This window comes from Canis lupus, unplaced genomic scaffold (assembly GCF_011100685.1).
Source record: "Canis lupus familiaris isolate Mischka breed German Shepherd unplaced genomic scaffold, alternate assembly UU_Cfam_GSD_1.0 chrUn_S2034H2233, whole genome shotgun sequence".
Classification (NCBI taxonomy): Eukaryota; Metazoa; Chordata; class Mammalia; order Carnivora; family Canidae; genus Canis; species Canis lupus.
In genome coordinates this window covers 35,248-56,569 of record NW_023330910.1, presented here as the reverse complement: position 1 = coordinate 56,569, position 21,322 = coordinate 35,248, and the positions used below count along the sequence as shown (strand labels likewise).

At 40.1% G+C, this 21,322-nt stretch overlaps 1 pseudogene; it reads right to left on the bottom strand.

The window, feature by feature from the left end:
• Nucleotides 1–8,965: 8,965 nt before the first annotated feature.
• LOC119868858 lies at nucleotides 8,966–20,260 on the bottom strand (annotated as a pseudogene).
• Nucleotides 20,261–21,322: the final 1,062 nt, after the last annotated feature.

Genomic DNA, 21,322 nt, shown 5'->3' with positions numbered 1-21,322 from the left:
CTCAGTGCATGGAGCCTGCTTCTCCCTCTGCCTATGTCTCTGCCTCTCTCTCTCTCTCTCTCTGTGACTATCATAAATAAATAAAATTAAAAAAAAAGACCAATGAACTATTGGGACTTCATCAAGATAAGAAGCTTTTGCACAGCAAAGGATACAGTCAACAAACTAAAAGACAACCTACAGAATGGGAGAAGATATTTGCGAATGACTATCAGATAAAGGGCTAGTTTCCAAGATCTATAAAGAACTACTCAACTCAACAGCAAGAAACAAACATCCAATCATGAATGGGCAAAAGACATGAACAGAAATCTCACAGAGGAAGACCTAGACATGGCCAACATGCACATGAGAAAATGCTCGGCATCACTTGCCATCAGGAAATACAATCAAAACCACAATGAGATACCACCTCACACCAGTGAGAATGGGGAAAATTAACAAGACAGGAAACCACAAATGTTGGAGAGGATGCAGAGGAAAGGGAACCCTCTTGCACTGTTGGTGAGAATGTGAAATGGTGCAGCCACTCTGGAAAACTGTGTGGAGGTTCCTCAAAGAGTTAAAAATAGACCTGCCCTACGACCCAGCAATTGCACTGCTGGGGATTTACCCCAAAGATACAGATGCAATGAAACGACGGGACACCTGCACCCCGATGTTTCTAGCAGCAATGTCACAATAGCCAAACTGTGGAAGGAGCCTCGGTGTCCATCGAAAGATGAATGGATAAAGAATGTGGTTTATGTATACAATGGAATATTCCTCAGCCATTAGAAATGACCAATACCCACCATTTGCTTCAACGTGGATGGAACTGGAGGGTATTATGCTGAGTGAAATAAGTTCGGAGAAGGACAAACATTATACTGTCTCATTCATTTGGGGAATATAAATATAGTGAAAGGGAATAAAAGGGAAGGAGAAAAAATGGGTAGGAAATAGAAAAGGAATATTAAAACTTTTTTTAGATAAACCATTTACAAATATCTTCTCCCATTCAATAGATTGCACCTAATATAATAAGATACCAGGGAATAAGCTTAACCAAACAGTTGAAGGACCTGTCCCTCTCAAAACTATAAAACACTGGTGAAAGAAATTGAATACAACACAAAAAGGGAAAAATATTCTTTGCCCATGGATTGGAAGAACAAATTTTGTTGAAATATCTATACTATCCACAACAATCTACAGATTTAATACAGTCCCTATGAAAATGCCAAGAGCGTTTTTCATAGAAATAAAAAAATTATAAAATATATATGGAACCACAAAAGACTCCAAATGGTCAAAGCAATTTTTAAAACAAAAGCTGAAAGTATCACAATTCTGGACTTCAAGTTCTATTACAAAGGTGTTGGAGTCAAAACCATATGGTACTGGCACAAAATAGACGCAATGACCAATGACCAATAGAAACGCAGAAATAAACCTACAACTATGTGATCAATTAATCTTCAATAAAAGAGGCAAGAGTATCCAGTTGGAAAAAGAGTCTCTTCAACAAAGGAAACTGGAAAATTGGTCAGCGACATGTAAACAAATGAAACTGGACCACTTTCTTATACCATACATAAAAATAAACTCAAATGAATTAAAGACATAATGTGAGACCTGAAACCATAAAATCCTAGAAACAGCACAGGCTTTCTTACGTCTCTGACATAAGCCAAACATTTTTCTAGATAGTCTTCTGAGACAAGGGAGATAAAGCAAAAATAAAGTATTGGGACTATACGAAATAAAAAGGTTTTGCACAGCAAAGGAAACAATCAACAAAACAAAAGGCAACCTACTATTGACCTTTTGACCATACATCGGAAAAAAGATCATCTGCTTCCTGCAGTGCGGTTGACCTTGGGTAACTGTGAAACCACAGAGAACAAAACCAGAGACAAGAGGGAATACTGTCATATTTACTCTCTGAATGTAAAGTGCACACTACTCAAGTGAATATTTAATGAAGTCAGCCAGAATGGAGACCTTTATAAAAAAAAATGACTTGCAGTTGAAAGCAAACCAGATTAGCTTTAAAACAGTAGCAAAAAAAGAAAACCTCTTTAACTTTTGGTTTTGCTGTGTTGGAGTGTAGAATTGAAATAAATGCAAGATAGAACTCAAAAGACAGAACAAGGGTATAGTATAAAAATTCCTTTACTAATTTTTTCGTATATATAAGAACGCTACTCTTACTCTAAACAATTGCCATTCAAGTAAAATTAATGGCAGAAGACTATAATACTGAAGATATTCTTTCAAACTATAGTGTACCAATAAACAAGTTGGTCATAAAACTATAGATCTCGCTTGGTTGTATGTTTACAAATCTTTGAAGGTCTCTTTTAAGTTTTTCCTTTCTGAAGGCAGTGCATCCGTTCTTTCTGCATTATACTTATATGACTCTAAAGTTATCCTACTGTCCCTTGAAAATTACTAAGGAAAAGGAGGGGATGGGGTTGGTGGACAATGTTTTGCAAAATTATTTAATTCCTGTTGAAGATCTTTAAGTCAGGCAAGAGGGAAGGTTATAGGAATATCAGATTTTATTGATCTACCGATACCTGAAATGAAACTCAAGTAGTTTTGAGTCAAGATAATATAGGGGCATGGTTATTTTTATGAAGTTTGGTGGAGCATACTATTGGGAACTCTTTCACACAATCCATGCAGAATGTAGATCAGAGCGATGAGAAAAAGGGTGCCTGGGTAGTTCAGTTGTTTAGGCATCTGCCTTCGGCTTGGGTCGTGATCCCAGGGCCCTGGGATCGAGCCCCACATTGAGCCTGCTTCTCCTTCCTCCTCTCTCTCTGCCTTTCTCTCTCTCTCTCTCTCTCTCTCTCTGTCATGACTAAATAAAATATTTTTAAAAAGAGAGTTGAGAAAAATCAGGGACATTTGTTGGGTTGTGATATGTTGGCAAGGTAGCTGTACTCTGACTCATCACAAACCTACATGAGCATCTATACTATACCAAGAGATTCAGTAAATAATAAAATGTGATGATTTTCCTCAAGAAGCTGAGTCCTTTGGGTAAGAAATAGTTTGTATATAGTAGGGTTGTACTGTAATTAGAATAGAGGTCTAAACAAAGTGTTTGTTACAACTCTAAGGATTGGAGAATGTGTTCTTTAGAAGGTAGATAATTTTTTTTTTTAAAAAAGAAGAAGGTAGATAATTTCTCAGCAGGAATTTCTTAAATTTTTTTGTTTTTGTTACAAGAATTATCTATTGAAAGTTTTGACAGGGATTACCAGTTGTAAACCTGTCTCTGAATAGATAAAGACTATTACCAATCTACATGGTTTAAGAACTTTATCTAGGGATGCCTGGGTAGCTCAGCAGTTTAGAGCCTGCCTTCGCATAGGGCATGATCCTGGAGTCCTGGGATCGAGTCCCCATCGGGCTTCCTGCATGGAGCCTGCTTCCCTTCTGCCTGTGTCCCTGCCTCTCTCTCTGTATGTCTCTCATGAATAAATAAATAAATGAAATCTTATCAAAAAAAGAACTTTATCCATATAACTCCTATAATCATGAAAACCAATCTAAGGAGTCACTATTACTAGCCTCATTTTATAGACTTTCTTAACAGTTTGTGTCCATTCAGGAGACAGAAACCACACTAGAAATGTGAACAAGGAAAATGTAATAAAAAGAATAACTATGTAATTTTAAAGAGTAGTTATGTACAACGAGAAACAAAAACAAAACAATAGGAAAGAGGAATGACAGATGTGAGGGCAACTTACTACTTCTAGTTCTGACACAGACAGTCCAAGGGAGGCATCATTTTGGATGAGAGCACCCCCCCCATATCCAAAAATGAGTTTTAGACTTTATTGGAGAGGGTGTGTTACTGGGACCCATTGGAAGGTAGAAAAATTTGCCGGGATATTGTGACCTAGATTTGGTTAGTAGCTGGTAGGGAAAGGGAGAATTTATTCATCAGGATGCCTGTAAAACTCACTGAAGGAGGACTGTAACTGGGTTGCTTTAAATTGCTAGCAGTCACAGGGCCAAAGCAAACAAGCCAAAAAAACAAAAAACAAAAACAAAAAAACAAAACAAAACAAAGAAAAGAAAGAAAAGAAAAGAAAAGAAAAGAAAAGAAAAGAAAGAAAAGAAAAGAAAGGAAAACCAATAAGTGCACTGGAACCAAAAGGAAAGCTTCCTACACGCTGTGTTTTGTGGTATCTGACTTGTGCTGTCTGCTAACAAAGCCAAACACTGTAGGAGCTTTTCAGAAGAGAATGTGTATCTGTGTATGCATACCACTACTTCTTTATTCATTAACTTACTGATGGACACTTAGGTTGTTTCCATGTCTTGGCTTTTGTAAATACTGCTGCTGTGACAATGCGGGTGCAGGTATCTTTTTGCATTAGTGTTTTTGTTTCCTTCCTTCATATTCTCAGAGGTGGAATTGCTAGATCCTAACTAGATCTTTTTTTTTTTTTTTTTTTTTTTTTTTTTTTTAGGATTCTCCATGCTGTTTTCCATATTGGATGCATGAATTTACAATCCTATCAGCAAGGATTCCCTTTCCTCTACAGCCATGCCAATAATTGTTCTCTTTTGGTAGAACCCACTCTTTTTCTTTTTTTGCTTCATGTAGGCAACCCTTTTTCTTTTTTAAAAAATTAAATTGAATTAGCCAACATGTAGTACATACTTAGCTGCAGATGCAGGGTTCGATAATTTATCAATTGCATAGTAGCAATTCTAACAGGTGTGAAGGGATATTGTAGCTTTAATTTGCATTTCCCTAATGACTAGTGATGTCGAATGTCTTTTTTTTAAGATTTTATTTTTTTATTCATAAGAGACACACAGAAGCAGAGACAGAAGCAGGCTCCCTGCAGGGAGCCTAATGTGGGACTGATTCCCAAGATCCTGGGATCATGCCTGAGCCAAGGGCTGACCCTTAACCCCTGAGCCACCCAGGCATCCCTGTTGAATGTCTTTTCCCATGTGCTTGTTGACCCTTTATATATCTTCTTAGGAGAAATGTCTATGCATGTTCTTTGCCATTTCTTAATGGACTTATTTGGTTTTTGCTATTGAATTTCATGAGTTATGTTTTGTATAGTGATCCCTTAGAAAAAATGGTTTATAAATGCTTTTTTTTACCAGTTTGTAGGTAGTCTTTTCACTTTGTGGATAGTTTCTGTAGAGTGCAAAAGATTTTTAGTGTAGTCATACTACATTAGTTATTTTTGACTTTGTTGCTTTTGCATGAGATGTTGTAGCAAAAAATGATCCCTAAGACCCATGTCAAGGAAATTTGGTCCTATGTTTTATTTTTGGAATTTCGTGTCTCACACTTAAGTCTTAATCCATTTTTGGTTAATATTTATAAGTGGTGTAAGATATGGGTCCAATTTCATTCTTTTACATGTGAATATTTAGTTACCCCAGCATCATTTATTGAACAGATTGTCCTTCCTTCATACAGTATTGTTGTCTTGCCTGTCAAATATTTGTTGACTTTATGTGTTTGGGTCTATTTTTTGGGTTTCTATTCTTTCTATTGATCCCTTATCCATTTTTGTGCCAGTACCATAATGTTTTGGTAACTAGAACTTTATAGTATGGCTGGAAATCAGGAAGACTGATGCCTCCTGCTTTGTTCTTTTTTCTCGTGATTTCTTTGCCTATTTGAGATCTCTTTTGGTTCCATATAAATTTTAGGAGCGGTTTCCTTCGGGGAAAAAAAGCCATTGGAATCTTGATAGGGATTTCATTGACTCTATGGATGGCTTTTGGTAGTATTGACATTTTAATAGTATTAATTTTTTAATCCAGTTTGTGTCTTCCTGGATTGCTTTTATCAATGCCTTCTAGTTTTCAGGGTAGATATCTTTCACTTTCTCAGTTAAACTTATTCCTAAGTATGTTACTGTTTTTGATGCAATTGCAAAATGGGATAAGTTTCTTTTCAGAAAATCTGCTGTTGCTATGTAGAAATTCTTTTAAATTTTGTATGCTGATTTTGTGTCCTGTAACTTTATTGCATTTGTTGGTTGGTGTAACAGGCTTTTGGTTGAGTTTTTAGGATTTTCTTTATATAAAAACAAATCATCTTCAAACAGAGACCATACATTAAAAAAAAAATTCTGATGGCATTTATTTAGTTAGCTAGTTACTGATTGCTCTAGCTAGGAGTTTTATTTCTATATTGCATAGGAATGATGAGAGTGGGCACCTTATCTTGTTGCTGATCTTGGAAGAAAAGCTTTCAAACTTCACATTGAGTATGATATCAGCTATGGGCTTGGCATATATGGCTTTTAGTATATTGAGGTATGTTACTTCCATACCTAATTTGTTAACTGTTTTTTTCATAAATGTTAGATTTTGTCAAATGCTTTTTCTGTGTCTATTGAGATGATCATAGGATTCTTTTCTTTCATTCTATTAATGTGATGTATCACATTGATCGATTTCCATATTTTGAACCATCCTTTCAACCCAGGGATAAATCCCACTTGAATATGGTCAATTATCCTTTTAATGATTCTTTTGATAGGCCGCTGAATTTTTTTTAAAGATTTTACTTGAGAGAGTAAGAGAGAAAGCACAAACCAAGTGAGGGGCAGAGGAGCCTGATGCAGGGCTCACTCTCAGAACCCTGAGATCATGACCTGAAGGCAGATGCTTAACTGACTGAGCCACCCAGGCGCCCCATAGGCTACTGAATTTTTTGTTAGTACTTTGTTGAGAATTTTTGCATCTATAATCATTAGGATATTGGCCTGTAGTTTTCTTTTCTTTCTAGTAGCATTCTTTTCTGATTTTGTTATCAGGATAATGCTAGCCTCCTAAAATGAGTTTGAGAGTGTTCCTTCATTATTAATTTTATGGAGAATTTGATAAGTATTGGTTTTAAATCTTAATTTAAATGTTTGGTAAAATTCACAGTGAATCCACCGGGTCCTGGACTTTTCTTCTTTGGGACATTTTTTTTTTTTTTTTTTACTCAACATATATTTATTGAGCACTTTTATATGCCAGGAATGAGCACTGATCAAAATGACAAAAAGTCTTTGCCCTAGGTGAGGTTTATATTTAAGAAGTGGAGGGACGCCTGGATGGCTCAGCAGTTGAGCATCTGCCTTTGGCTCAGGGTGTGATCCTGGAGTCCTGGGGACTGAGTCCCACATTGGGCTTCCTGCATGGAGCCTGCTTCTCTCTCTTCCTGTTTTTTCTGCCTCTCTCTGTGTGTGTCTCTCATGAATAAATAAATAAAATCTTTAAAAAATTTAAGAAGTGAATGTAGGCTATTAAAGAAGTAAAATGTTTATAGTATGGAGAAAACTAATCAGGTAATGATAATAGGGAGATACTCATGTGGGGAGGGAGGTTGCAGCTTTAAAAAAATTATTTATTTTAAAAATTCCACTATAGTTAACATACAGTGTTATATTAGTTCAAGCATACAATAAAGCGATTCAGGAACTCTATACATTACTTAGTGCTCATCATAATGAATGTACTCTTAATCCCCTTCAACTCATTGCTCATATCTTCCCACCCTACCTCCCCTCTGTCAACCACCGTTTGTTTTCTATATTTAAAAGTCTGTTTTAGGGATCCCTGGTGGCGCAGCAGTTGCGCCTGCCTTTGGCCCAGGGGGCGATCCTGGAGACTGGGGATCGAGTCCCACGTCGGGTTCCCGGTGCATGGAGCCTGCTCTTCTCCCTCTGCCTGTGTCTCTGCCTCTCTCTCTCTCTCTCTGTGACTATTATAAATAATTTTTTTAAAAAAGTCTGTTTTAGGTATGTCTTTTTTGTTTTGTTTCTTAAATTCCACATGTGAGTGAAATCATATGGGATTTATCTTTCTCTGACTTATTTCATTTAGCATTATACCCTCTAAGATCATTCCATGTTGTTGCAAATGGCAGATTTCTTTTTTTTCTTTATGGCTGGGTAATATTCTAGTGTGTGTGTGTGTGTGTGTGTGTCCACCACCTCTTCTTTTTTTAAGATTTTATTTATGAGAGAGAGAGAGAGAGAGAGACGGGGGGGGAGGAGCAGAGACACAGCGACACAGGCAGAGGGAGAAGCAGGCCCTATGTAGGGAGCCCGATGTGGTACTCAGTCCCGGGGACCCCAGGATCATGCCCTGGGCCAAAGGTGGCGCTAAACCGCTGAGCCACCTGGGGATCCCCACAACCTCTTCTTATCCTTTCACCTATTGATGGATGCCACAACTGCTTCAATAATTTGGCTATTAAAAATAATATTTCAGCAACATAGGGATGCATGTATCTTTCAAATTAGTGTTTTCATATTCTTTGGGTAAATACCCAGCAGTGGAATTACTGGATCATATAGAACTTCTATATTTAATTTTGTGAGGAAATCCCAAGTTGTTTACCACAATGGATGCACTTGAGTTTGCATTCCCACCATTATTGCACAAAAGTTCCTTTTTCTTCATATACTTGCCAACATCTGTTTCCTGTGTTGTTAATTTTAGCCATTCTGACCCATGTGAGGTAATATCTCATTGCAGTTTTGATTTGCATTTCCCTGATGGTGAGTGATTGTTGAGCATCTTTTCATGTGTCTGTGGGCCATCTGCATATCATCTTTGGAGAAATGTTTGTTCATGTCTTCTGCCCATTTTTAAATTGGATTGGTTTTTTTGGCATTCAGTGTAGAAGTTCTTTATATATTTTGGATATCCCTTATCAGATATGTCATTTGTAAATATCTTCTCTCATTCAGTAGGTTGTCTTTTCTTGGTGGTTTCCTTTGCTATGCACAAGTTTTTATTTTGATGTAGTTGCAATAATTATTTTTGTTCTTATTTCTCTTGCTTTAGAGACATATCTAGAAAAATGTTTCTGTGGCTGATATCAGATATGTTGTCTTCTGGGATTTTTATGGTTTCAAGTCTCCCAATTAGGTCCTTAATCCATTGTGAGTTTATTTTTGTGTATGGTGTAGGTCCAACTTCATTCATTTGCTTGTAGCTGTTGGATGTGGAGGGCGATCTGGCTGCGACACCTGTCACCCCATTGATCACCAGGGTTGATTCGGCTGATCTGGCTGGCTAGGCGGGTGTCCCCTTCCTCTCTCACTGCTCCATGTGCGTCCCTCCCGAAGCTGCGTGCTCGGTGGAAGACGACGACCATCCCCATAGAGGAGGACCGTTCTTCGGTCAAGGGTATACGAGTAGCTGCGCTCCCCTGGTAGAACCTCCAAACAAGCTCTCAATGTCCAGTTTCCCCAGAACCTTTTAGTTAAGAGACGTTTTCCCATTGCATATTCCTGCCTCCTTTGTTGTAGATTAATTAACCTAATAACTGCAGGCTTATTTCTGGGCCCTCTGTTCTGTTCTTGATCCATGTGCCTATTTTTGTGCCAGTACTATATGATTTTCATTACTACAGCTTTGCAATATAACTGGAAATCTGGGATTGTGCTACTTCTAGTTCTGTTTTTCTTTTCAAGATTGCTTTGGCTCTTTGGGGTTTTTTGTGGGTCCATACAAATTTTAGGATTATGTAGGTCTGTGAAAAGTGCTGTTGGTAGATGGAGATTTTATTAAATCTGTAGATTGCTTTGCGTCCTGTGGTCATTTTAACAATGTTTATTCCCCCTTGGGGCATTTTTGTTTACTTATTCAATCATCTAACTAGTAGATGGTCTAGTTGCATTTTCTAATTTTTCCTGATTCATTCTTGGTAAGTTGTACATTTCAGATAATTTTTTTCATTTATTCTATGTTGTGTAGTATATTGGTATATTGTTAAGATCTTTGTATTTCTGTAGTATCACTTGTAATGTGCTTTTTTACATTTATAATTTTATTGATTTGGGTCCTTTGCCTTTTCTTTGTTAGTGTACGTAAGGGTTTGCCTAAGGGTTTATTTATCTTTTCAAAGAACCAGCTCCCACTTTGGCTATTCCTTTCTATTGTTTTTTCTATTCTCTATTTCATTTATGTTTACTTTCATTTTTATTTCTTCTAATTTTGGACTCAGTTCCACTTTTTCTGGTTCCTTAAGGCTTAGAGACTTAGGTTACTTATTTAGGATCTTTTTTGCTTCTTAATGTAGATGTTTATTGCTGTGAACTTCCAATTAGAATTGCTTTTATTATAGCCCACAAGTTCTGGTATGTTGTACTTTCATTTTTGTTTGTCTCAAAAAATAAAAACTAAAAAAACCTTTCCTATTTCTCCTTTAACTATCAATTGATCAAATGGTTTTAAGGAGAGTGTTATTTAATTTGCATATGGTCATGAGTTTTCCAGCTTTCCTGTTGGGATTGATTTTTAATTTCATGCACTGTAGTCAAAAAAGATATTTGGTGTAATTTCAGTCTTCCTGAGTTTGCTAAGACTTGTTTTGTGGTAAAGTTTACGGTCTGTTCTAAAAAGTATTCCCTGCCTGCTTGATAAAATATCTGTTCTTGCCATTGTTGAAGAGAATGTTCTATGTATGTGTTAGGTCTGTTTGGTCTGTAATGTTTTTTAGGTATACTGTTTCCTGATTGGTTCTCTGGATGATCTATCCATTGCATTACTGTTGATTTCTCCTCTGAGCTTTGTCAGTTTCTGCCTTATATATATTCAGGTATTCCAACGTTATGCACAAAATATTTACAATAGTTATTATCTTATTAAAGCATTGGTCATTTTCTCATTATATAATAACCTTCTTTATCTCATATCATTTTTATAATACATGTAATGTAAGTAAATTTAGTGCCAGTAATTTAGTGCCATTTGCTTGAAACGTCTTTTTTCATCGCTTTATTCTGTGTGTCTTTGAGGGTAAAGTGAGTCTTTTTTAGGCACCATAATGTTGGGTATGGTTTTTAATCCATTTAGCCATTTTGTGGCTTTTAATTGAAGAAATCTGTTTACAACTAAAGTAATTATTTATAGATAAGGATTTACTATTGCCATTTTGTTCATTATTCTCTGGTTATTTTGTACACCCATTATTTCTTATTTAAACCTGTTACTTTTTTAGGGTGTGTTTTGATATCTTTTGGTATCATTGTGCTTTGAGTCCCTATCTATGTTTTATGTAATTACTAAAGGATTTTCCTAGTAATTACAATGAGGCTTACATATAATATCTTAAACTTATAACATCTCATTTTAAACTGATACAACTTTGATAAAATTGATAACCTTTACACTTTTACTCCCTCTCCTCCTTTTTGGTTATCGCTTTTACATTGTGTAATAACAGATTAACATAGTTATTTTTAGTACATTTTTTAAACTTCAGCTAGAGTTTTAAGTGAATTAACTATCCCTGTTACCATATTGCAGAATATATGACTGTATGTTTACCATTACCACTGAGATTTTTGCTATCTTTTTATGTTTTTGTGATAATTATTGTTCCTTTACTTAAAGAACTTCCATTAGCATCTTTTGTAAGGTAGATATAGTGATAAGGAACTCCTTTACTGGTTATTTGCTCAGGGAAGTCTTTATCCTTGCTTTGTTTCAAGGGACAGTTTAGCCAATATAGAATACTTGGTTGACAGTTATTTTCCTCCAATAGTTTGAGTATGTCATCCCATTCCTTGATTAAAATGTTTTGTTTTGATTTTTGACTAAAATGTTTTTGTGAGAAATGTGTTAATAATCTTTTGGGTGTTCCCTTGTGTGTAACTTTTTCCTGCACTGCTCTTAAAATTCTTTCTTTGTCTTTGACTTTTGGCAGTTGACTATAATGTGTCTCAGTGTAGCCCTATTCAGGTTCATCCTATTTGAGGTCCTCTGGACCTGATGAATCTGGATGTTCATTTTTTTCCCCTAGATTAGGGGACATTTCAGCCATTACTGGTCTTTCTCCCTTTCTTGTCTCCTTCAGGAAATTCCTATAATGCAAATGTCATTCCTTTTGATTGTGATTTATAATTCCCGTAGGATTTTTCACTCTGTCATTCTTTTTTCATTTTGCTCCTCTAGATTATTTTCCATGACTTCTCTTTCAAGTTACTGATTCCCTCTTCTGCATGGTTGAGTCTACTTTTGACATTTTCTGTTGAATTCTTCAGTTTACTTATTTTTCAAATCTAAGAATTATATTTGGATTGTTTTTGATGGTTGCTCTTTCAAAGTTCTCATTTTTATTATTCATTATTTTCCTAATTTCATTTGCTTTTCTGTGTGTGTCTGTGTTTGTGTGTTTTGTAGTTCACTAACTTCCTAAAGGTGGTTCACTTTGAATTCTTTCTGACAGTTCCTAGATCTCCATTTATTAAGGTTTAGCTTTTGGATCTTTATGAGTTTATTTTGGTGGTGTCCTATTTACCTGATTTTTTTTTTTTTTTGTGATCTTTGATTCCTGATGTTGGAATCTGTGCATTTAAGTAATTGGGCTCCAATTCCATACTTGACAAGTTTGCTTTGGCAGAGACACTTCTTCACCATTCAGCTCAGTTTCAGTTTCTGGGCATTTGCTGGTAATTTCTTTGGGCAAATGGGGTCTGCTATTGTGGTCTTTTCTTGGATGGGGCCATGCTTCATACTTTAAGGTCAGGGATAGGAGATGTTCCAGTGACTGAGAGAGTTGTATAGGACTGCCAGCTTGGTTCCCTCCCTAAGAAAAGCTATAGATTGGGCTTTGCAGTTGCCTGGCTTCTCTACAATTGCTTGGATTCTCTCCTAATCTGGTTAGGCTTCATCGATGGTCTGGACTGGCTACTATATTCAGCAGTAGATAAGACTATGAATTAGTTTCCCTTCCCTAGCACAACAGCAGATAGAACCAGGGTCTGTATAGCTCATTGTTGGTGGACCCGAATCAGTGTAGTGTCTGCACTGAGTTGCTTGGTCAGGTGAGGCCACTGGTTTTGCTCTGCAGACTGGGGAAGCCACAGGCTATGCTCTTTGTTCAAATGCCACTGTAGGTAGGGCTGTTGGATGGGCTACAGAGCTTTCCTTGTGCTTTGGTTAGATTCTCTGGTTGGATAGACTGATGGCATTCAACAATGAGCAGGGTTATGAATTAGATTCCCTGTCTGGGTGCAGTGGGAGAAGCAGTTAAAGCTGCTATTGTTCTTTGTTTGTTGTTTCAACTCAGGCTGATCCATTCCCCAAGTTCCCTGACCAAACAGGGCCGCTGTGCAACTTCAATTCTACCAGCTTCTCAGCTTGACTGCTATTGGGTCACAAAGCTTTCAGGAGTTTCTCCAGCCCTCCTTGTCAAATTGGACTAGAAGATACTCTCCACAGTCGAGGAAGGGAGCTGTGATTCAGTTCCCTTCCTGGGCTTAGGCAAACTTGGCTCTATGGTCAACAGTATTCATTTGATCAGAATAAATAAGATCTATATTCTGCTAATTCCCTGGTCAGAGTATATATCCATCTTGGTTCTGATAATGAGGAAAGCCGCTGGTTGGTATTATTACTTGGACACTGCAAGTATGAACTTGGTCGGCCAAGGTCGTATGCTAGTTGTTTGCAAGCCTCTCTCCTATTCTTTGTCACAGTTAGAATCCCAGTGTTTGAACCTTATAGTTTTCCAGCAATCCCTGTGTAGGCATGAGATCAGAGTAGGGGTTCAAACAAAGCAGCCACAGTGCTGAGTTGGGGGGCTGGCTATTCCCCCCTGTGCTCTCTTTTCCCACTGGAAGAATTGGAGGCTCAGTTGAGACCTCAGGTTGGTGCTGAAATGGCCTGGATTTGGGGGAGGAAGTGCAGCCAGCGTGTGGCCCCTTCTCTTCCTATGCAGTTTGTCTTGGCCTCTGAGGTGTGGGGAGTACCTCACCATCATGTTCTAGGGTTCTTTCAATGTTGTCTTGCTCTTGAATAGTTGTTCATTTGTTTTGGGAGGGGAGTGAAGTCAGGAATATCCTATGTTGCCATCTTGGTGATGTGATTCTTCATGTTCTTTTTTTAAATAAAAAGAATATCCTTTCCCTTTAGTAATTATTTATTTAATCACATTACATTTAATAAGATAGTTGAAAAGAGGATAGGAGACCATGATTTGGCTATGGACCCACGATCATAGTGAATTGAGTTAGAAAATTAGCAAATGAGCTCCAAATTTCTAGAGTATTTATTTTTATTTCTTTGTCTGATTTTTTGGCAGAGGTAATGTTATACTGTGGATCTGTTTTATTTATAGAAATTGTTTTTTTTTACCCCATTTTTATGAATCTATGTGTTAAAAATTCTGACACTTGAGTTGAGGAAAAGACAAAGAGTTCAGGAGAATAAGAGTAGGGGTCTTTGTTTTGCAGCAAAGGGAGAGAAGCCCATGGATTTTAGGCTGAGAGTCTGGTGGTGGACTGACTGACATATCAGTTTCTCCACAGAGAACCTTAATTGCTTGACAAAACAGGCGTTTCCTATGAGGAGAAAAACACAATACCACCCTGAGGATTTCTATTCATAAACATAAATCCTCCTTAAAAGGAATACTGGCAATCTAGAATTTCAGATATTTAATATTTTTAATGAAATTTATCCTAATTTTCTCATTTTTGTAAGCATCTGTAACCCAACTCGATTTCTCTTTCTTTTAGATGAGACTATTACTTACCTCCAAAGAGTTATTAAATTTGCCATGGATTTAGGTTTTGGGGTGCTTCTAAAATATCTCCAAACTTTTTAGGAAAGAGAATACCAAACATATGTTTTAAACACAATTTTGGCATGAAAAAAGAATTTTTTTCAAAAATTGGGGATTTCAAAACTAGAGGTTATAGCAATTTGCAGATTATTGAGAATCTTGATTATTTAATTGAATGTTTCCTTATTTAAAATACTAAACTACAACTACTTTATTCAACCTAAGTGTATTTTATGAAGCCTATCTTCCTGCCACCTTGCCCCCCACCCATTTTTTTCCCTTAAGGGTCACTGTGTTAAAAAAAAACAGTCAAAGCAACAAAATAGAAATGTTCTAGTTTGTCTGTGCTTAAAGTGCATTTTGAAATTTGCTTTTAATCCTCTCATGGTCATGAAGATACTCTTCAGAAGTTTCTATTTTTGTGAAAACATATTAGCTTTCTCAGACTAAAATACACTGAGCTTGATTTAGTCCCAGAAAATAACCCATATACTGGAAAATGAAGATTTCATACATCAAGTAGCACCAGTGGTGCATTTTCTCAAGTCTACGTTGTGTAAACAGGACATTTTTACATTATTTTGTTCTATTCTCCATGGTATAATGTAGATGAGAAAGCCAAAGTTTTCATAAACAACTCTGTACACAGTAAAGATATTTTAATATTCCCAAACAATATTTTTGATCACTGTAATTTATTTCTGCCTGCAAACTTTTGAGTCATGTGCTTTTTTTTTGAGATCTAAACTATTTCTCATTTTCTACTTTATCTGTTCACAGGAAAACCACATAAGTCAATACTTAGCATTTGGATTCAGTAAAGGCTAAGCAAAGACAGGTGGAGCAATATAGGAAAAAGGAGTGATTTATTATTTTTATGATGTTCATTTTCTTTTTTTTAATTTTTTTTATTTATTTATGATAGTCACAGAGAGAGAGAAAGAGAGAGAGAGAGAGAGAGGGGGGCAGAGACACAGGCAGATGGAGAAGCAGGCTCCATGCACCAGGAGCCCGACGTGGGATTCGATCCCGGGTCTCCAGGACCGCGCCCTGGGCCAAAGGCAGGTGCCAAACCGCTGCGCCATCCAGGGATCCCTGATATTCATTTTCAAGCTAAAAATACTAATTGTAGCTTTTCCTCAAACTACTATATCTGCTAAATATAGGAATGTTGGTTGGCATTTCTGTAGCTGAGATCTAAAAGAGAGTCTTGAATGAGTTTGTGTGTTGGTGCTTCGGAAGCCAGTTCCAGTAGTAACTGTATTCATGTTTTCATTAATTCATTACCCTCTGGTAGTAATTGTTCTATTCTGCATTGAGATTTAGGAATTTCTTTCATCCCATGTATGCTTTGGGAGAAAGCCTGAATTGCCCACCCCTTATGTTTTTTTGCTGTGAATATATTGAGCATGTGGATTTGTGTGTGTGTGTGTGTGTGTGTGCACATCTTGGTCTTCTATTTAGGGCTGTGCTTTTTCTGCATATATTGTGAAAAAAATGTTTCAAGAAAGTGTTTTTTTTTTGTGTGTGAGATTTGGCATTTTTAAACTTCATTATAGATTTAAAGTCTTCCTAAAATAGAAGATGGGGAATGAAGCGACTATTTTCCAGTTTATGCTCTTTTCTATAAACCTAACTGCAGAATAAACCTAAATTTGTTAATTATCGAGCATCTTATTTTTTATTAAGTGCATATTCATAAATAAGTCCTTGTAGAAAGAAGGGTATCTAGTTGTTTTCTTCTTAGTAAACTGGATTTTTATTGTCATCTTCATATTGTCCTCAAGTTATAATTTAGACACTGTTTGGCAGTGAACAAACACAGTCCCTCGACAGAAGTGATTGTAAAAGACTGGAATGAGAAGTTGTTGAGGTAAAAGTTTCATCGTTACTGTGACATAAAACCAAGAAATGGAGAAAAAGTCCATTCCTTCCCATTTATGGAGTCACTGATCACTGACTGGGGGAAAATATATATTTTTTGTAGACAAGTAAAATCTGGTAAATAACCCATGGTATTTTGAAGAATCTTTGCTGTAGATAATTATGTTGCTGGATTAGAGAAATTCAGGTCAGTAGAAATAAATAATAAAACATAAAGTATATACTATGGAGTCAAGACAAAAAATAAAAGATTTTTCTTATTTGAAAATTCTATTGAGAATAAGATCCATATTTAATAAGAAAGTATTTTTCTATGATTATTCAAGATTAAATTTCAATAAGTTACATTATCAAGGATGTCTATGGAGAGAGTAGTTTTTTTTCCTGTGCCTTTTCTTTGAGCTCCTTTGGATTTTATTTTTCTGCAAGATCATTGTTCTTCACTCTAAAAGTTATAAATTAGAACTATAAGGGGCATTTTTTGTTTTTGTTTTTGCTTGTATGTCAGAACTTCTCAAGTCTTTTTCTTTTCTCCCGTAAGTATCGCTCTGGTCCATTTTGTTTCTATTTTCATACTAGCAGTGTGTATGAAAAGTATAAGAAGAGACAATGATCCTCCCCTAGTCAACACCAAGTTTCCTTAGCAGCCCATGTCTCCTTGCCTTGCAGAACTTTACCATGTAGATAGTGAAATTTACATTAGATTTTCGTAGAAAATTGCTGAACCTTACAAAAAAGTCTCCTTTAGTTTAGTTTTGTTTTTTTATCTTTTTTTTTTCAGTTGAGGTAAAAGTTTCAGTGTATGGAAAGCTGCGCGTGGCACACGCGCCCCCGTGTTCCCTCCCAGGAGCTCCCGAGGCCCCTCCCTCGGTGCCCACCCGCCTCTCCCCACCCCTGCAGAAGCCCGGACTGGAGCCCGCAGCACCTCCACAGTCCCCCCACCCTGCAGCAAGAGGTGACCCCAGCCGCGGGGCTGAGCTGGGGGGACAGAGACATCGCCTGTTTGCAAAGCTGACAGCCTTCGGTGCAGTACCATCTCAGAGAAACTTCCTTTCAAACAATGCTTTCTGGAGCTACAGACCAGCTTGGGCATAAGAAAGGGGCTTTGCAAGAAACTTCAGATCACATCTGACATGGTTTTCTACGGTCATCAGGTCAGCGTTTGAAGTTGCCGTCTCCAAGCAACTCAACTCAGTAAGGAAGGGAAGGCTTTATGCGGGTTCACACCTTCTCATAAAGCCTCACATACACACGAGAAAGATCTTAGACCTATTAAAGCCAAAACTGGAAGATTCCATAACACTGAGTTTATTTATCTTTTTTAATTTTTATTTATTTATGATAGTCACAGAGAGAGAGAGAGAGAGAGAGAGGCAGAGACACAGGCAGAGGGAGAAGCAGGCTCCATGCACCGGGAGCCCGACGTGGGACTCGATCCCGGGGCTCCAGGATCGCGCCCTGGGCCAGAGGCAGGCGCCAAACCGCTGCGCCACCCGGGATCCCTGGATTCCGTAACACTGAGTTTTAAAGAAAACCTGCAGGCGCGGAACCAGAGCAGCAGATCAACCAGAGCAAGGGACACTGCAGAGTTCCGGCGGGTGCGACTTCGCTGGTTTTGTCCTGATGTGCGAGTCCAGCGCTCAGTCTGAGTCGCTGCAGTGGAGCTGGATCCGCCGAACTGCTGCTCCCGGACCGAGGAGCTGCTGCTGCTGAGCCGGGCGGCCCTCCCGAGGGCGCAGAGCCCGCTTTCCTCCTCCTTGGCAGGCTTCTCGTTGTTGTTCAGCTGCCCACGGACGTCCTGGCGCGCGTCTCCGACTCCTTCCTTTCCTGAGCTAACTCCTCCTTGGACTTGGCCGCCTGCTTCTTCCCGCTCGTGGAGAAAGGCTCCCTTTGCTTTTCCTGTCAACAACACTTGCTCCCGCACAGTGGTGGGTTTCAGAGGCTCAAAGTCAATCTCTCTCTGCTCAGGCCTGGGTCCCTGAGCGAGGGCTCCGGGACTGGATGAAGTGGACCCCGCAGCCCCGTGTCCCCGGGCAGCCGGGTGGTCTAGGCTGAGCTGGCGCCCTCGGCCTAGCTCACGGGCAGGCCTTGCTCCTCCTCTCCGGGTCGTCGAGGCCGATGCCTGCTTGCCGCCCTGCTTCGGCTGCCTGCTGGCCTGGCTGCGCTGCCGGCCTTCTCGGCGGGAGCCCTCTTCGGTTGGGCCTGCTTGGCGGCGGGGCCCCCTTGGCCTTCTCGTCCTCAGACTTGGCCTTGTGCCTCTCCGTGTCCTCGTCTTCGTCCGCGTCCTCCTCCTTCTCCTCCTTTCCCTTCGGCTCCTTCTTCCTCTCTGGCTTGTTCCCGGGCCCGCGACAGGGCGGCGAGCTGCTCGTGCACAGCCTTCAGCTGCTCCTGCAGCTCCGCCAGCCGGGCCCGCTCCTCCTCCTCCTCCTCCTCCTCCTCCTCCTCCTCCTCCTCCTCCTCCTCCTCCTCTTCCTCCTCCTCCTCCTCCTCCTCCTCCTCCTCCTCCTCCTCCTCCTCCTCCTCCTCCTCCTCCTCCTCCGAGCTCTCCTCGCTGCTGCGGCTGCTCTCGGTGCCCCTGCTCAGCACGGGGGCTGCGGGCTCAGCCGGCATCTTAGCAAACCGCACCTCGAACACGGCCGCAGCTTCCTGGCCACGGCCACCACCTTGTGGCCTGGGGGTTGTACTGGTAACAGCTGGAGAACATGAACCGGGTGTCAGCAGCGAAGCCCTGCGCGTCTGGGCACTCGCGACTGTCCGTCTTCTTGACAGTGCTGAGGTCCATCGGGTGCTCGGTGACGTCGTGGTAGTCGTGCAGCTCCAGGGCCTCGGCGTCCACCGGCTGGAGAAGGGCCAGGCGCAGGCCGCACGCTTCTTGCACGGCCTGTCCTCGAGGACGCTGTCACAGTGCCGCGAGTGCTCGGCAGCTCGCCCTTCCGGCCCGCATGCTGAGGCACCTCGCCGTCCTCTAGACCCTTCCAGGGCGGTGCGATGGGGCGGCCCCCACTCTCTCGCCGAGCCCCCACCTCGGCCTGCTTGGGGTCTGACGATGGCGGCGGCGATTCGCTCCGGCTCGCGGATGGAGTGGGCGTCGTGGTGGCTGCTTTCCGCTTTGCACCCTTTTCCTTGACGACAGGCGCTGTGGGAGGGACCACAGGGATGGATGATGGGCGTCGAGGGAGGGGGTGGGGCGGCGGCGGGGGCGCAGGAACCGACGTGATGTTTGCGGTAATGGTTGGCAGAGGGGGGCAGCAATGACAGGCGTCTGGAGACAGTGGGGGGACGCTCTGGAAGGGGGTTGCTGGGGAGACAGAGGACACGGCCACCACTTGCTGCCCACCTGCACTCCGGGTTCCTGCGCCGCGTTCCGGCCTTTGCCCTTCGGAGCAGGGGGTAATAATTCAACTTCGTCCTGGGGCACCTGGGCCACTCTCTGCAGAAAAATTTTCTCTAAGGCTTGGGCCGTTAGCACTGTGTCATCTGTGGGCTTGTTGTAAATGTAACAATTTGTAAACATGGTGTGGAAGTCCTGCATACATTCGCCGGCGCTCCAGTAATAATTATTTTCTAGTCTCTTCTGAATAGTCCCCATAGCCATCGGGTGTTTATGATTTTATGGTAATCGGGCAAGTTTAGCTTGATTGCATCCACGGGCTGGTAGAAGGGCCAGGCGAGCTGGTGATTCCAGGGCGTCTTTACCACCACGTTCTGCGCGTACTGCAGCTGCTTGGTCTTGCGGCCAGGCTTGGCGGGGTTGGAGACCTCCCGCGGGTTCCCCGGGATCCCCGCGGGCGCGACCGTCCTGGTGGTGGACATCCTCCGCGGCTCGCTCACTGGCCGTCACAGCAGCGGCTCAGGGAGGCCCTCGCTTCCACTGCGCTCCTTTTGGAGGCCTGACATCCCCTTTGTAGGCCCAGCCAGGCAGCACTTGGCCTCGGCGGCTCCGACGGCCGTCCCTCCGCTCCCTATATAGATTCTGGATAACAGTTCTTTATTAGATGGTTCTTTTGTAAATATTTTCTCCAACTCTGTGCTTTGTCTTCTTATTCTCTTGACATTGCTGTTTGCAGAACAGAAAATTTTAATGGAGTCCAGTGTATCAGTTATTTCTTTCATGGATTGTGCCCTGGTGTTGGATCAAAATCATAGCCATACCCAAGTTCACCTGCATTTTCTCCTACATTATCTTGCAGAGGTTTTATAATTTTGCATTTTATATTTAGAACTGTGATCTGAGTTTATATTTGTGAAGGATGTGAAGTCTGTGTCTGGACTCAGTATTTTTGCATGTGGTGTCCAGTTTTACATTATCATTTGTTGAAAATACTGTCCTTTTCTTTCACTGTGTTGTCTAGTCCTTTGTCCATTGACTATATGAATCTCATTAACTTTTAAAAGGATGTGATAGAATGAATTTGAATAGCTAAGTGAACGTAAATGGGAGGTTCCAAACAGAAGAAATGGACTGTGGTAAGGCATTAAAATGAGTGAGGAGGAAAGTAATCTTGATTTATTAAAGAAACTGTGATAGTTTGAGCTTATGTGCAAGAGAAGCATAGAGATTGTTGAGTATTAGCTTAACCATGGTAAGGATTATTATACTAAATAATACGAAAGCAATTTAAGGATTTTAATGCAATTGCATGAATTTTAAAGGTCTTTAAATGTTTATACTTTGGCAGTGTGTAGAATGTATTGAAGGGGAAAGTAGGGAAATAATGGTTTCAGTTGGGAGGCTTTAAGAGGAAAGGTAAGAGATTATCATGAACAGAAATGACATGGAAGAGATAGGTCATAATAAAAATTTAATAAGTAGAATAAAGAAACGCTTGGCTGAGTTTTGGGAGAAAGGGAAAAGGGATGTTTTAAGTAATACTC